General features: G+C 52.3%; 1 protein-coding gene across 8 annotated transcripts in view; it reads left to right on the top strand.

Annotated features, from left to right (window-relative positions):
* Nav1 (neuron navigator 1) overlaps positions 1-15,155 on the top strand; it is a 255,598-nt gene that overhangs the window by 137,212 nt on the left and 103,231 nt on the right. The gene's annotated exons all lie outside the window — the stretch shown is intronic.

The following is a 15,155-nucleotide window of genomic DNA, read 5'->3' as shown; positions in this document are numbered from 1 at the left end:
ACAATAGGTCAGGCAATGGGGATGGGAGGGATTAGCACGAAAGTTTCCTGGAGGAAGTAAGCTGGGGAGATGGGACGTGATGGGTGGTGCATTAGAGAGGAGGATATAAGGGAGCCAATGAGGTCGTCTCCCTGCCCATCAGCAGGTACATGAATGGAAGGGCACATGCCAGCTGACGGCATGTCATGGGATGCTGTGACTCGAAGGCCTTTCCTGAGGACCTGCTGTGCCCCAGGCTTAGGCCAGGTGCTGGGCATTTGAGGATAGATTGTATTCGGCCTCTACACGGAAGACAGCCGTGTGAGGAGGCCTGGGTGGTCAAGCGATTCACTGGCTGGGGGGGGGTCCATCACATGCGCCAGCCAGGACCCTGAGAAAGGACTAGTGATTTCTACCCAGAGGAGGGCTCAGATGGAGGGCGGCCTGCATTCCTCAAGCCACATTTCCTGGACACAGGCCACTGCCCAGTGCTGCTGACCTGGGGTGGGGCTGCGTAAGGAGTGTAGCGCCCAGAAGGAGACAAGAGGAGTGTAGCGCCCAGAAGGAGACAAGAGCAGTGGACACCGGAGTTGTCCCTGCTAAGACAGTGTGTGCTCCCAGACAGGGACTCAGGGAGCCAATGTTCTGGAGCCTGAAGGGGTAGTGATCTCTGGAGGGGCCATGGAAGGCTCTGGGAGAAGGCGTGACTTGAACTAGGGGCACTGAAGGCTAGGGGGACACCCCCCAGCAGGAAGGGCCTTTCAGATGGGAACAGGAGGAGGCATGGGCAAGCAGTGGTGGGAGCCTGGATGGGGAGGGGGCGTGTGAGGGAATAAAGACCAGGCCAACAGATTATCACACAGGGCCTGGAGTGCCAGGCCAAGGCCCTCGTGTCATCTGAGAGGTGCTGAGGTCGCGTGTTGCTGAGGCCCAAGATCCTGTGGGTGAGGTGTGCTCTCAGACTCCTTAGCTGGGACCTGGGGCCTGTCTGAAGCCATCTGGGCCATCCCCCAGCCTCCAACCAGGGCTTGGTATCACGTGCAAAATTCTCTTTTCCCAGTGTGTCCCCCAGTTTGGCTTCTCTGTGGGGGAGGGGACACACACAGTCATCAATTCAATCCAGACTCTGCTCATGCCTGTCCCCAGGAGCAAAGCCGTGGCCTGCTGTTCCCATGGCAACCGCCTGTCAGTGCCTAGCATAGGAGGGAGCACAGTGAGCTAAAGGAGACCTGCAGCCCCCTCTGTCATCACTGGGGACTCCCCTAGTTGGGGTGTAAGGATACACCCCAATGTAGGAGCAATGGCCGGGAGACCTGGAGGGACCAAGGGACTCCCTTTGTTCATTGAAGGAGGGAAAATAAATTGCCCATGGGAACTGCAGCTAGGCCCAGGCAGCTGATTCCCCATCTTTTCTCCCATCCCTGCTTCTGAGCCTGGGGTGCCCCCTTTGCATCCTGCTCATTAAAGATAGATGACCCTGGGGAGCCTGGGGGCAGGGGTCACCAGCTGCTGGGGCTTCTTGCCCTGAGATGGGCTGGGGATCATTTACAGGGAGAATGTGGCCAGGACCACCAGCCCTGGCTGCCGAGGTGTGGGGTGGGGGATGGGCATCTCAGGAAGCTGGCCTAGCGAGTGGTCAGCAGTGTGTCCCTAAGACTAGGTACGTCCTATTGACAAGTATTAGAAATGAGCCAGGAGAGCCATAAATAGCTCGGAGTCTGATCTCTGCGCTCTGTGCTGTTAGGTTGCGTATTCACTGAGAAATGAGAGGCAGGCTAGATGCAGTCCCGAGTGGCACAGGGCTGTCCGCTCGGGAGCTGAAGTCAGAGAGGCCTGGGTTCAAATCCCAGCCCTGCTGCCTCGCCGCCAAAACCAAAAGCAAACTGTTTATCAGTCTCTTTAACTGCAAGAGGAACTCTCAGTACCTGCTTCACAGGATTAGGCAGGGCTTAACTGACAACATGCATGTGAAAAGATCCAGCACACAGTAGGCATTTAATAAGTGCTAGTTTGCCTCTGAGCATAGAATGGATGAGATAAGTTCTGCCAGAGAGGTCTGTGTAGTTCCAAGAATCGAGGTTGGCCAGGCCCGAGGATGGCACTTCTCTGTCCTCCCGGTGCCCTGGAGACTGCATCTGGCCTAACCTTCCCCAGCTCCTAACTGGTCCTCAGGCCAGCCTACGCCCTGCTCAGGCCTCTTGCCCCAACCTGCATGGGTCCAGGGGGAAGATAAAGAGTGCATGACATCTGGTGGCTTTTCCTTGTCCGTCCTGGGCAGTGCCTCCCTTGCCTCCCCAGGGGTACTCTTGGTCACCTCCTCTCCGGGGCCCTTAGTTAGGGCTGACACCACACCGTTGCCCTGTGTCCAGTTTCTGGTTCAAGCTGACATTTTTGACCACAGAGCATGGCTTTTCCCTGCCCTACCTCTGCCTTCATTTTACTGGACTCCAGCAGAAAAGAAGCCACATCTGAGCTGGACATGGTGGCCCATGCCTGCAATCCCAGTGACTTGGAAGCCTGAGGCAGGAGGATCACAAGTCCAAGGCCAGCCTGGGCACCTTGGTGAGGCTCTATCCTGGCAGGATGAGTTGTTACTGAACTCACTGTGGCTTCGTTATTTGGCAGACTTGGAAAATCTCTCCCGGGAACGTTACCCGCCACATCCCCGATTTTGCCTCCATTCAAATGGTGTCTAACCCTAAAATGCTTAGTGATGGCTGTAGGGCCTGGGCCACTGTGTCCCAGAGGGTGGGACAAGAGCTTAGAAAGGCCTGGGTGCCTCCCAAGCTCCCCCTCCACCCACTGCTTCCTGACCCTTCCTAGGCCTCCCGTTCAGCAGGGGTGTAGAGAGTCTCCAGAGCAGCCCACCCACCACCTGCCCTGGACCACCTCAGGCGGCCCCTCTGGTTCTGGACAAAAAGGCCCAGGACATATGCTGCTGCTCACCCCCTTCCCTGGCCTCTTCATTCCCCTCCCCCACTGTCAGCAGAGGACACATGGGGTTGATGCTCTCCCAGAAGGGGAAACCGAGACCCAGAGAGCCGAGCAGCCCAATCCCAGGCGTCAGAAGATGCTGGGCCTGGGACTCAGGGGTCTCCGCTTCTGGCCTGCTACTGGAGCTCCGAAGTCACTGCCCTCACAGGTGTGTTGGGACCCATCGGCTCCTCCAGGAGAGGCCAGCGGGGGGCGGGACCGGGCAGGATTCTCCACTCCCACGGAGAGAGGGTGGCTGGCGACAGGGAGGAGGAGAGAGTTGAAGCTCTGCTTTGCCTGCAGCCGGTTCCCAGGCTCCTGCATTGGAACTGGGCAGGAGAGAATTGTGAGCCATCTGATTAGGCCGTGGTGTGCGAGTGCCGCCATTGGTCTTGGCAAACAGGCTGCGCGGCCTGCCTGCCAGACGCTCTAGGAAGGTTCTTCAGAGGCCAGAAGCTTTGCAGGTTCCAGAGCTGGGACAAAGCCCAGTGGGGAGAAAGGGCTCCCTCGAGGAAGTATTGGACAGGAGTGGTGACTGCCAGCAAGGCCTGGCCTGGCCGGCGGCCCTGCGTCTTGGAGGTAGAGAATGCTTGGTCTGGCCTGTGGCCCGCTACTCCCCTGTCTCCTGGCAATTCTGTATCTCATTCATTCCACGAGCGCAGGAGAGGCCTCATCCTGTGATCCGTGAGGACTACAATTCCAGCACGTCAGTCAAGAGGGGCCTCCTGGTGTCCAGCCATATTGTCTTTGTTGTCATTTATAATTTATTTTGGAAAAAGCATGAATGTCAGAGCTAGGTTGGTATTCAGATCTCTACTATACCATTTCCACAAGCTGTGTGACCTTAGGAAGTTAACCTGCTCCTCTGAGCCAAATATCTGTAAAATAGGGGCATATACTTACCCCCTCAGAGTTGTTTTGTTCTGAGGACAGAATGTCTATCAGAGTTTAGCACTGTGCTCAGCACATAGATGAAACTCTGGAAATAAGGCCTCCTTTCCTTTCTCTTCCCTTCCTGTCACGGAGAACAGCCCACTTCAGCAAACCTTATTAAGTTTCACGGTAGGATTTCTCTGTTTTCCTTAAAGCTGACATGGCTTCCTGCTTCAGTTTGTCTCGGTCACTGGGGGAGCTCCTGGGCCTTTGTCTAAGTCTGTCCTTTTGCTGGGCATTGGGACCATCCTGGATATGGGGAGCTGTGTTGGTGGCAGATGGGCTAAGGCAGAGGGTCCCCTGAGGTGGGCAGTAGAGGGTTGAGAGGATTGGTGACCCAGGAACCCTCCAGGGAGGCAGCCCTGCAGGGCGGATGTCGCCTCTCTGATGTTGGAGCAGATGCTCGGCAGGCAGAGCTGGGGGCTGGGGCGCGGAGAGATGCGGGTGGTCTCCGTGGGTGAGGGCCACCTCCTTCTGGGGCAGCCCCACATGGCCCAGACCCTGCCCGCAGCTCTCTCCCTCGCAGTCCTCAAAGCGTGACCCCAACTCCCTTGCTGGGCCTGCCTGTGAGCTAGCAGGCTCGATCCTCTTGTCCAAGTCACTACCACTGCTCAGTTCTGGAAAAGGAGGTGACATTAGGGACTTAGGGGCAGGCCTGAAGGTGGGGGCCTGGACAGGGAGTCAGAGTGGACAGTGGGAATGGAGATAAAAGGCAGAGACACCCTCACCAGTCTTCCCTCACCTGGACAGCTGGCTCTCTTCTCACTGACGTGAATCACATTCTCCGACAAGTCTCTGCCTGAGCCCCTCTGGGCCCCAGCGTTAGCCCCACCTGTAAAATGGGCTTGGAAAGCACACTGCAGATGATCACCTGCTGGAAAAAAGGGTGGGAGTGCCAGAGCACCCCAACCCGGTGGCTGTCCTCTGTCCGTGCCGCAGGAGTTCCTAGCCAAAGGAGCAAGGTGGCTATTGAGCATTAAAATGTGGCTAATGGAACCCAATGGAACTGAGCAACTCAAGTTTTCATTTAACTTTAATTAATTTAAATATCAAAGATGCTCAACACCGTCAATCATTAGGAAAATGATCCACAGTGAGATACGTTCACACCCACGAGGATGACTATCATAAAAAAGACAATACCGTGTGTTGGTGAGGATGTGGGGAAATCGGAAGTCTCATTCTCAGCTGCTGGGATGAGAAATGGTGCAGACACTTTGGAAAACAGTCTGGCAATTCCTCAAAATGTTAAACATAAGTTACCATATGACCCAGCTTTGCACTCCTAGGCATATATCCAAGAGAAATAAAAACAGATGTCCATTTAAAAACTTGCACATGAATTTTCATAGCAGCATTATTCATATTAGGCAAAAGTGGAGACGAGCCAAGTGCCCATTGAATGATGAGTGGAGAAGCAAAAAGTGGCCATCAATACCATAGAATATTGATACAATAGAATATTACTCAGCCATGAAAAGGATCAAAGTGCGGATGGACACTATAATCTAAAGGAGCCTTGGAAACAGTGCAAAGTGAGAGGAACCAGTCACAAAAGGCCACACAGTGCATGATTCCATTTACACAAACCATCCAGAACAGGCGAATCTGTAGAGACAGAAGGCAGATTGGCAGTTGCCAGAGTTTGGAGTAAGGGAAAAATGGGGCAGTGACTGCCATGGAAACAGGGTTTTGTTTTTTAGGAGTGAAAAAATATTCTGGAATAGGTAGTGGTGATGGCGTACTTTTGAAGTATACTAAAAAGAATCACTGAATTATATTTTTTATTAGTTATTTATTTATTTCTGTACCAGAGATTGAACCCAGGGGTACTTAACCACCAACCCACATCCCCAGACCTTCTAATTTTTTATTTTGGGAGAGAGTCTCACTAAGTTACCTAGAGCCTCACTAAGTTGCTGAGACTGGCTTTGAACTTGTGGTCCTCCTGCCTCAGCCTCCCGAGCTTCTGGGATTACAGGCACGTACCACCGTGCTTGACTTGAATTATAAATCTTAAAAGGATGAATTTTATGGCATGTAAATTATATATATATATATTATTATTTAACATTTAAAAAATATATCTCACCATCTTGGCTAGTGGCTTCAATATGGGACATGGCAGCTCTAGAGTCGACCATCTGGGTTAAAATTCTGGCCTTGCCATTTACTGTTATGTTGTCTTGGACAGGGTGCGCAGTGTCTCTGGGCTTTGGTTGTTTTCAACTGTAAAACGGGGAGCATACCTGGGCTACTTCGGGCTTGTCATGAAGGTGGAAAGGGTTCCTATACGGAAAGCTCTAGAATAGTGTCTGGCCGCAGAGGAGTCATCCAGCCCTAGTTTCAGAACCAGAAATCTACACCTGGGCCCCACCCCTCCCCACTTCCCCTCCCCCCTCCCCACTTCCCCCTTCCCCCCACCCCCTGCCTGCAGATGGTTGTGTAAGCTGTTGCTATAACAACCACTCCCAGCTCCCAGCAGCAGTGACATCACTGGAGCCTGGTGTCGAGGGAAGGGTCTGAGCGGCATTGATAATGGAAAACCTTTTCAGTACAGCCTGAGGCTCACTGGGCAGAAGAGTCAGGGCCTGTTAGGGAACAGGGCCTCTGTGTCTCCGGGCTGTCAGGCAGGCCATCCTTTGCTGGAGGCCTGTCCTGTAAGCCCAGCCCACAGTTTCAGGGCTTTAAGGGAGAGAAGGTTGAATGTGCTTGACCTGACGTTCAGGGGGAAATGGGGCAGGAGGTGTTTCTCTGGTAGCAAAGAAGCCAGGATGGGTAAAACCAGCACTTTCCAAACAGGGCTGCAGGCCAGGGCTTCTCCAGGTCCTACAGCCCTCAACACTGACTGCCCTTGACCTAACATAGGCCTTCCCTGTTGGTACTAGATAAGATATTAAGAAGTGTCTGTCACCTGGGCACCGTAGTGCACGCCTGTAATCCCAGTGACTTGGAAAGCTGAGGCAGGAGGATGGCAGATTCAAGGCCATCTTCAGCAATTTTGTGAGACTGTCTCACAAAAAATAAAAAGAAATAGGGATGTAGCTCAGTGGCAAAGCAACTTGGGTTCAATCCTGAGAACCAGAAAACAAACAAGAAAACAAATGAGTGGCTTTCCCCCCGGAACTTGAAGCTTACCCTCCAAGTTCTCTGCATAAGACTGAGCGAGGCTGACCTGCCCCTAAGAGCCCAAGGGGACTGTGTCCTGACTAGTCAACCATATGCTGTGCCCTCTGGTTCACTTCCTGCCCTCAGCTCCCTGCAGAGAGACTGTCACTCTTCCTAGAAAGGCCATGGTGATGCATACCTGTAATCCTGTGGAGGCAGGAAGATTACAAGTTCAAAGCCAGCCTGAACAACTTTAGTTTTATTTAGAAAATAAAAAGGGCTAGGGATGTAGCTCAGTGGTAGAGCACTTGCCTGGCATACCTGAATCCCTGGGTTCAATCCCAACCAGTGCTGAGAAAAAAAGAGAGGAGAGAAAGGATCTTCTCACCAGCAGGCTACCTGCATCAAGAGCATTGTAGAGGAACAGACGAGATCTCCACCGCACAGATTTGAACTCTGATCTACTTCCCCAGGCATCAAGCTAGCAGGGTCAGCTAGAGTCTCTGGAACTTTGGCCCTGAATCTGAACGATCCACGTAGGTCCCTGGAGTCCTCCCACATGCCCAGGGTCGTTGGCTAATTCCTGAGACCCAGCTCGAAATCCTTCCCCAAGAATAGGGCAGGCCACAACCCTTGACTCTCCTCCAAGGACGACAGAACATCCCACCCACAAGGCTGGGGGTCTGGCGAAGGATGTGCGGAAGTTGGGAGTAGGGAGCCTGGGAGGAAAGGGTCTATGCTAAGCAGACAGCAGAGAAAAGAGCCTCGTGCGGCTTCTCCCAAGCCTGAGAGCCAGACAGCTGCGGGTCTTGCAGCACTGCGGCAACTTCAAGGCCAAAAGCGGCTGAGGACCGGCAGCGCCCCCTTGTGGCCCTTCTTAACAATGAGCCCCAGAGACCCTGGCGGTGACTGGACTGGGGATGGCGTCCTCTGGCTGTAAGACTGAGGAGCAGAATTTTAGGTGACTTCTAATCTGAAGTCTGGAGGTGTAGCATTGGGCTTTGCCAGAGAACAGACAGCCCGCTTGTGCCCAGAGACCCTATTTGGCCTGAAGAGCAGAGACACTTTGCTTGGCCACCTGGCATTGGGAAGTCAAGATCTGGTTTTGTGATGGACGTACTATTCTAGTGGTATGTTCAAGATGTAAGGATTTCCCAAAATGTGACCTTCTGATCACATCACTCACTGGGACCCATCTCTGATTGCTGAATCAGAATCTCTGGGAGTGACACTTTAGCATTTGTGTTTTTAACACACTCAGGGAAGAAACATTCATGTGGATTTTAGCCAAGTACAAAGCCATAGGACCAGACTGGTAAAACTGGATAGGGGCTTGGGTGTCCTCTACCCAACCCCTCATTTACAGACCTGCAAACTGGGGCCCAGAGAGGGGAAGTAATTTACCCAAGGCTGCACAGCCAATTAGTGTGTGCCCTGGGGAAAATCAAGGTAGAACTCTACCTACATCCCCGAAATTGCCTTGCCCACATTTACCTCTTCACAGCTCCTCTTAGCCCATGCCCAATGCAGACACATTACCAACATGCCTAATCTAAGCCTTTTCATCCAGTGAAGATCAGAACTGTTGGTCATCTGGAGAGACCGGAGAGACCTGATGGTTCCAGGCCTGGGTGGCAATGCATGCCCCTCTTTCTGGCTCCAGATTTGCTTCTAGATCCTAATTTTCCTTTCCCCATCTCATACATCCATGTGGACAATGAATGATTTCTTTCACCCTGGCGCTCTCTGAGTGTGTGACCTGGGCAGCATCATACAACAGGAGGGCCACTGGTCCCTTAGCTCCAGCTCAACCCACTTGCTGATTGAGCAGGCTTGGAATCCTTGGGGACAAGGATGAAATCCCTGGGTGCTGCTCTAGGGAACAAGAGCACTCAACAGATATAAGCTTGTGATCTGCTGTGCCGTGGAGTACTGTGACAGCCGCCTCTGACAATGTTGTGACTTAAGCGGGGGGATAAGTGGAATGATAGGATTAGTAACAGAATAAATAGTTCTCTGCATGCACACTCCATGGAAATGGGGTGTCTGGTGTGGAGGCCCACCGACCCAGTGTCAGGGCCTCTGAGGTCAGCAGATGGTGAGGAGAGTGGTGGATGGAGGGACGGAGTTACCCTAGGGACAAGTTGCTGTGCCCTTCCCAAGGGCACAGGAGACCTGCCTGCTGAGTCCCCTGTCAGTTTTCAACCCCTGTCCCAGCTCCACTGCAGAGCTGAGCTTTCACAGACTTCAAGGTGGGAGTGAATCCAGCCTGAGGTCACTGGCGGCAGGACCTGATGGGTGGATGGAGACCTGGGATTTACAGGTAGTCGGAGAGTGAGCTGTAGGGCCCTGCAGCGGCCCCTCTCTGGCAGGAGTTTGAAGGTTTGTGTCCTTGAGTGGAGAAAATGGATAAAAATGATTCAGAGCTGGCTCAGTGGCACATGCCTATAATCCCAGCAGCCTGGGAGGCTGAGGCAGGAGCATCACAAGTTCAAAGCCAGCCTCAGCAACAGCGAGGTGCTAAGCAACTCAGTGAGACCCTGTCTCTAAATAAAATACAAAATAGGGCTGGGGATGTGGCTCAGGGCTTGAGTGCCCCTGAATTCAATCCCCGGTAATCCCCGTTCCACCCAAAATGATTCGGCTTCCCGAAGACTTTTGACTCACTGCAACACAAAATGGTTATGAACCGATATTGGTGGTGATGTATTAAACTTCGAAGAATCTTTTGCAGTTGTTGTATTCAATATTATTGGGAGAAAGTAGCCTGCTGACTAGGGCTACCCCCTAAACTGTGACAAATTTCAGAATTAGGGGAGACCTGAACACTGTCCTGGGACTGGAATAGGGTCAGGAAATTTTTTTTTTTTTTTTTTTTTTCCTGGTGCCAGGGATTGAATCCAGAGGCGTTCTACCACTGAGCCACATCCCCAGCCTTTTTATAAGCCACTGTGCTGGCTCTCCTTGAGAATTGTTGAGAAGCTGTGTGTGTGTGTGTGTGTGTGTGTGTGTGTGTGTGTGTAAGACACAGAGAGAGGGAGAGATATGCTTAATCCTTCCTGTCTTCAGATCATTTACCCTCTTCTGGATGTCTAAAGGGACCTAGTCCCAGACATCCCCCTGCTCTGTTTAATTCATTTAGTTCACCTCCTCTGCAGATACACCTCAGGCCCGTAGCACTGAGCTGGCACAGAGTAATGGTGGGAAGAGACCTGGGTCAGGAGTCACACGTGCCCTGCCACTCACTGCCTGGGTTCCTTCTCTGGCCTGAGGGATAGGTTGTTTCCCTGTCTATAAAATTGAAAGGGTGGGCTGGGGATGTAGCTCGGTAGAGTGCTTGCCTCACATGCACAGGGCCCTGGCTTCAATCCCCAGCACTACCACAAAAAAAAAAAAAAAAAAAAAAAAAAAAAAAAAAAAAAATGGAAAGGGCAAGACCACCTTGGTTGGTGGCTCATTTCTATAATCCCAGCCACTCAGGAGATTGAGGCAGGAGGATCACAGGTTGGAGGGCATCCTGGACAACTTAATGAGATCCTGTCTCAAAATAAAAAATAAAAGAGACTGGGAACATAGCTCCATGTCAGAGCACTGCCTAGCATGTTCAAGGGCCCGAGTTCAATTCCAGTACGAGAGAGAGGAGATGGTGATGCTTTCAGGCTCTGAAATTGTGTGACTTAACCTTCTCCCTCTGGGCTCACTTCTGCTCCTCTGTTGGTCCCCACCTGGTCCAGCCTCTCCCAGCAAAAGTCAGCCTAGAATTCAGGTGCAAATCTTGTCCTCTGTGGCCTCTGCCCTGGGCTAAACTACTCATGTGGGTTCTCAGACATTGGTGGAAGTAATTAAGTTTTCACCAGTTATTGCAGTTTACTTAATTGTCAGCTAATAATTAAAACTTTATAGAACGTGGGGAAATCTGACTGCTGGGTGATGGATCCCCTGGAGCCTCTTCCTTCCCAAACTTCCCTGACTCTGCCAGGGTTATTGCCACAGTTGGAGGCTCCATCTATTGCCACACCATATTTTGGACTGCTGGCCCAAGGCACCCCTGAAGCCCAGCACATTCCCCAGCTGAGATTGGCTCCCAGAGAAGTGGGTAGTCAGACCTAACAATGCACACACACGATTTCTCTACGACCTCTTCTGTCCCCCAGCCCCAGGTATGAGGGCCTCACACAACCAGAGTGAATTCCTACCCATGTGTGAATGAGAGGCAGGGAGCCAGCTCTGGCCCCAGCATGCCTCCCGTGGCATCCTGGGCCTTCCCTTCTCCCTGTAGCATCTCTTAGTCACCTTTCTCCTTCTTCTACAATGGGACACATGTCCACCCAAATCTCTCCATGCAGATGTCTGCAGAACTGCAGAAGTTGGCAAGGGTTCCCACAAACCATTGGCTGGACCACAAGTAGATGTGTGTGTCTGGAGGCGTGTGCATGAATTCTAAGGCACTGTGTTGTGGTAGAAAGAACCACCACAATTCAATTTGATGAATCAAATTGAACAATAGGGAATAACATGCCTAGTGTCGTGCCTGGCATGTAGTAAACACTCAGCATCTGTGTGTGCACACACCCGTCAGGTATATTTGATTCTTAACATGGACAGTATACTCTCTGTGGTCTTGATAAGAGCCACTAGTGGGTAGAAAGAAACACCACTCTAGCCTGCACATGCCCCAGTGCATGTCGGGAGGATGCTGCTCACTGTGGCCCCTGTGAGTTACCCTGGTAATGGTTGGTTGGTAGAGACTCTTGTTTCTCTTGTGAGCCTGAGGGCACATATATCCTCCCCAATTGCACCATTTGCAGGAAAAGGCTTGGAGCAGCAGCCTGGGATAACATCATGAGTCTCCCTCTACCCCATAGACCTTGGTGTCACCCCACAATTGGTAGGAGCTCTACCTGGCCTCTCTCCCCTGGCCCATTCTGGAAGCTGGAGTCTGTTCTGCAAGAGCTAAGAGCATGGAGCACTCCCAGGCCCTCACAGTCAGGGTAGGTGGTGTCCTGACCTGCCTGCAATGAAGGAGGAACAGGTACCTTGCTGGCTGAGTCCTGGGCTTGGCAAGAACTGGGTTGGTTTAGACAGGACCTTGATCTAATGTGCCCAAAAGTGTCACATAGACAGGGAGTGTCCTGAGAGCCTCCCATAATGTGGGACACCAGGGGAGATGGGCCACCAGACTCCTCCATCTTTGCTGTGTCTGGGCTCTATTATGACCCCAGGCCTGCCCCACACCTGGACCAAACAGTTGATGGAGACACATGGCAGCAGCCTTTGAGGGATCTTGGCATAGCCAACAAAAACATCATTGCACTTGGAAGTCATTGTGGTCTTCACGAAGTAGGGTGTGCTCAGACCCTTTCACTCCATCCCTGGGCCTCGCCCTCATGAGACACGTGAGAAAGTGGTGAAGCCTAGTTATAGGTTGGGGGTCAGGAGTGGGGCAGGGTGAGGGTTGGATGTGGGTGAGGGTGAGAGGTGGGGTGAATTTCCTTGAACATGCAACTTACTGGTGTTTTAAAGCTAAAAATGTAAAATTTTGCCTTGGGGGTGGGGTCATGGATGTGAACGTCAATTTGCCCCACCTCCCATACCAGAGCAAAGCATCTGCAACCTCTCGAGCCCTCTGGCCTTTATATGCTTGCAAGCCCTCTCATCCCAGGATTGAAGATGCACAACGCGTCCCACCCAGCATCGTGTCTGTCACCCAGGAATGTAGAGGACAGTCAGACTTCTCAGGAGTGCACGCACCCCTTGAGCTGAGCCTTGGAGAGGCAGGGTGGTATACCCAAGATGACCACCAGGCGGCACTGCGAGGGCACAAGGGAGCCCTAGGGTCTAGTGTTGGCTGGACCCGTCCTGACCTGGGAACTGAGAGCGGATCCTGGTCACTTCCCAGCGAACGAAGCCCTGTCCTAATGCCCCCTGCATCCCCAAACCTCCACCTGTGGGGAGGCTGCCCACCATCAGATCTTCCTCCATTAGCATCTCTCTGCCATCCATAGCTAGTCACCTCCCTGGACCTCAGCCATCTCTGAGGTCCAGTGACCAAGTCACTTCCAAATATCCTTGTGACTAGTTTTTGGTGAGTATGGAAGATTATGGGGTAATCCCACCCCACTCTGCTGACATGGAATAAAGTAGGGACTAGGGTGAGGGTCTTCTGAGGGAAGAGACGTGGGGAAAGAGGACACTGTGGCTGGAATAGTGAGAAGAAGGACAGAAGGACAGTGTCCCATTCTTAGTCACCACTTGGACATTAAGTTCTACATTCCTGCCACCCCCCTGTATGCCCTAGGTCCTAGAACCTTAGGGAATGTAGAGTGACCTTCTTGAACGTGGCCAGTGAGGCTTAAACAGTTTCCCCTTTAAAGAGAGAGAGAGAGGACAGAATGGAGAGAGATATCTTTCTAGTGACACGATATTCATTTTATTCCTGGTACTAGGGATTGAACCCAGGGGCACTTTATCACAGAGCTACATCCTAGATCTGTTTATTTTTTTATTTTGAGAGAGGGTCTCACTAAGCTGCTGAGGCCGACCTTGAACTTCATCTCTTCCTGCTTCAGCCTCCTGCATTGCTGGGATTAGAGAGGTGTGCCGCCACTCCTGGCAGTATCCATCCATTCCTGAAATATTCATTAAGCACTTACTATGTGCAGTCATCATGCTTGATGCTGGTGGTGCAGAGATGCTCTGTAATATATCGAAAAAAATATTAGTTTCTTCTTGGGCTCAACTCTGCCCTGGGCTTTATGTTAGCTGCATGACCTTGGGCAAATTACTTGATCTCTCTGAGTCTCAGTTTTCTCCCTATAGAACAGGGCATCAGCACACATCTTGTAAGGATTCAACTAGATGATGAATACCAGGGACTGGGCGCACACAGGCGTCTCTGAGCAAACTTGGTCACCTTCCCCTCTTGGAAAGACACACCCCTTGGACGTGTGTGCGCCTGTCCCTCATCTCTGCCAAGCCCATCGAAGGCATCATCCTGACCCAGAAACCCATGTCTTGGCAGCATGTTCTTGATCCCCACATAGGCATTTTTAGAATTAAACCTTAAAATATAATGTATACACTTTCTGACCCTGTCTGTGTTCCGGGCCAAGCCATCAGTTAAAACCACGGAGCAGCTCACAAGGTGACGCTTGCCAGGATAAATAGGCATTGGCAGCCAAAGAGGTGACACCAGGACTGGACAGAGTGCAGGCCGCTGGCACAGAGGCCTGCCATTTGTCCCTGTTTTTGCCACCAGCACGGAGGGTTGGATTCCTGGCATTGGCCGTGAGAAGACAGGGGTCAGGGGTGGGCTGAGTAGATCCCCCAGACAGGGGAAAGGAGAGATGGCTGGGCCCAGGGCTGGAGCTTGTCCTAGAGAAGGTGCCTCAAAGGCTCTGGAGACGGTGGTACAGCGCTCACCCTGCCCACCCCACGCAGCCTCCCTTGGCTAACAAGACAGTCATGGCAGCTGCTTGCCAGTGGCCTGAGCTCAGTCTGGAAGAAAAATACCACTCGAGGGGTTCAGAAATGTCCCCTTTGACAACCAAAAGGAGCTGACTCTCCAGCCGAGTCTGTGGGCCAGGGAGGGACAGAGGGGCAGGTCGGCTCTTGCAGAGGGCTGCAGGAGGCAGTAGGGAGGGAGGGAAAGGGACGTCGCTGGAGAGGCAGAATTCCTCATTTCCCTCCATGGGTTCACCTTCGTCTTTCCGTCAGTCCTTGACGCCGCTGCTGCAGATTGTCAGGGAGGCATTGTGGGGTGGGTTGGTTCCATTCAGTGACTCTAGACCCCAAAGTAACAAATAAACCACGGGGCAAGTCCAGGTCCTCTTCTTTAGTGTCCTGGGGCCTAGCACGGGCCTGACACCAAGTGTCTGACATAGATTTGTTGGGTGGGTCGTCAGAGTGGATGCTTGGGCGCTCCCCGAGCACGTGGACGTGATGTTCACCTGGAAAGGCGACGGGATACATTTCTGTTTGCTGTTGTAGAATCTCATCTGTGCAGGCTCCTGTTGTCCTGCCTAGAAACCAAGGCTGAACGGAAATGGCCCCTGATCATTTAGGATTCTGAGGCCCCTCAGTTCTTCCTTCTCACTCAGGATTCCACCACTTTTGCAGTCTCTGCATTGCCTGGATCTTGGTTCCTGCTCCAGAAAATGTCT

The sequence above is a fragment of the Sciurus carolinensis genome, chromosome 12, assembly GCF_902686445.1.
Source record: "Sciurus carolinensis chromosome 12, mSciCar1.2, whole genome shotgun sequence".
In the NCBI taxonomy this organism is placed as follows: domain Eukaryota; kingdom Metazoa; phylum Chordata; class Mammalia; order Rodentia; family Sciuridae; genus Sciurus; species Sciurus carolinensis.
Note: the sequence above shows the minus strand (reverse complement) of the source record. Positions and strands in the feature narration are given on the sequence as shown.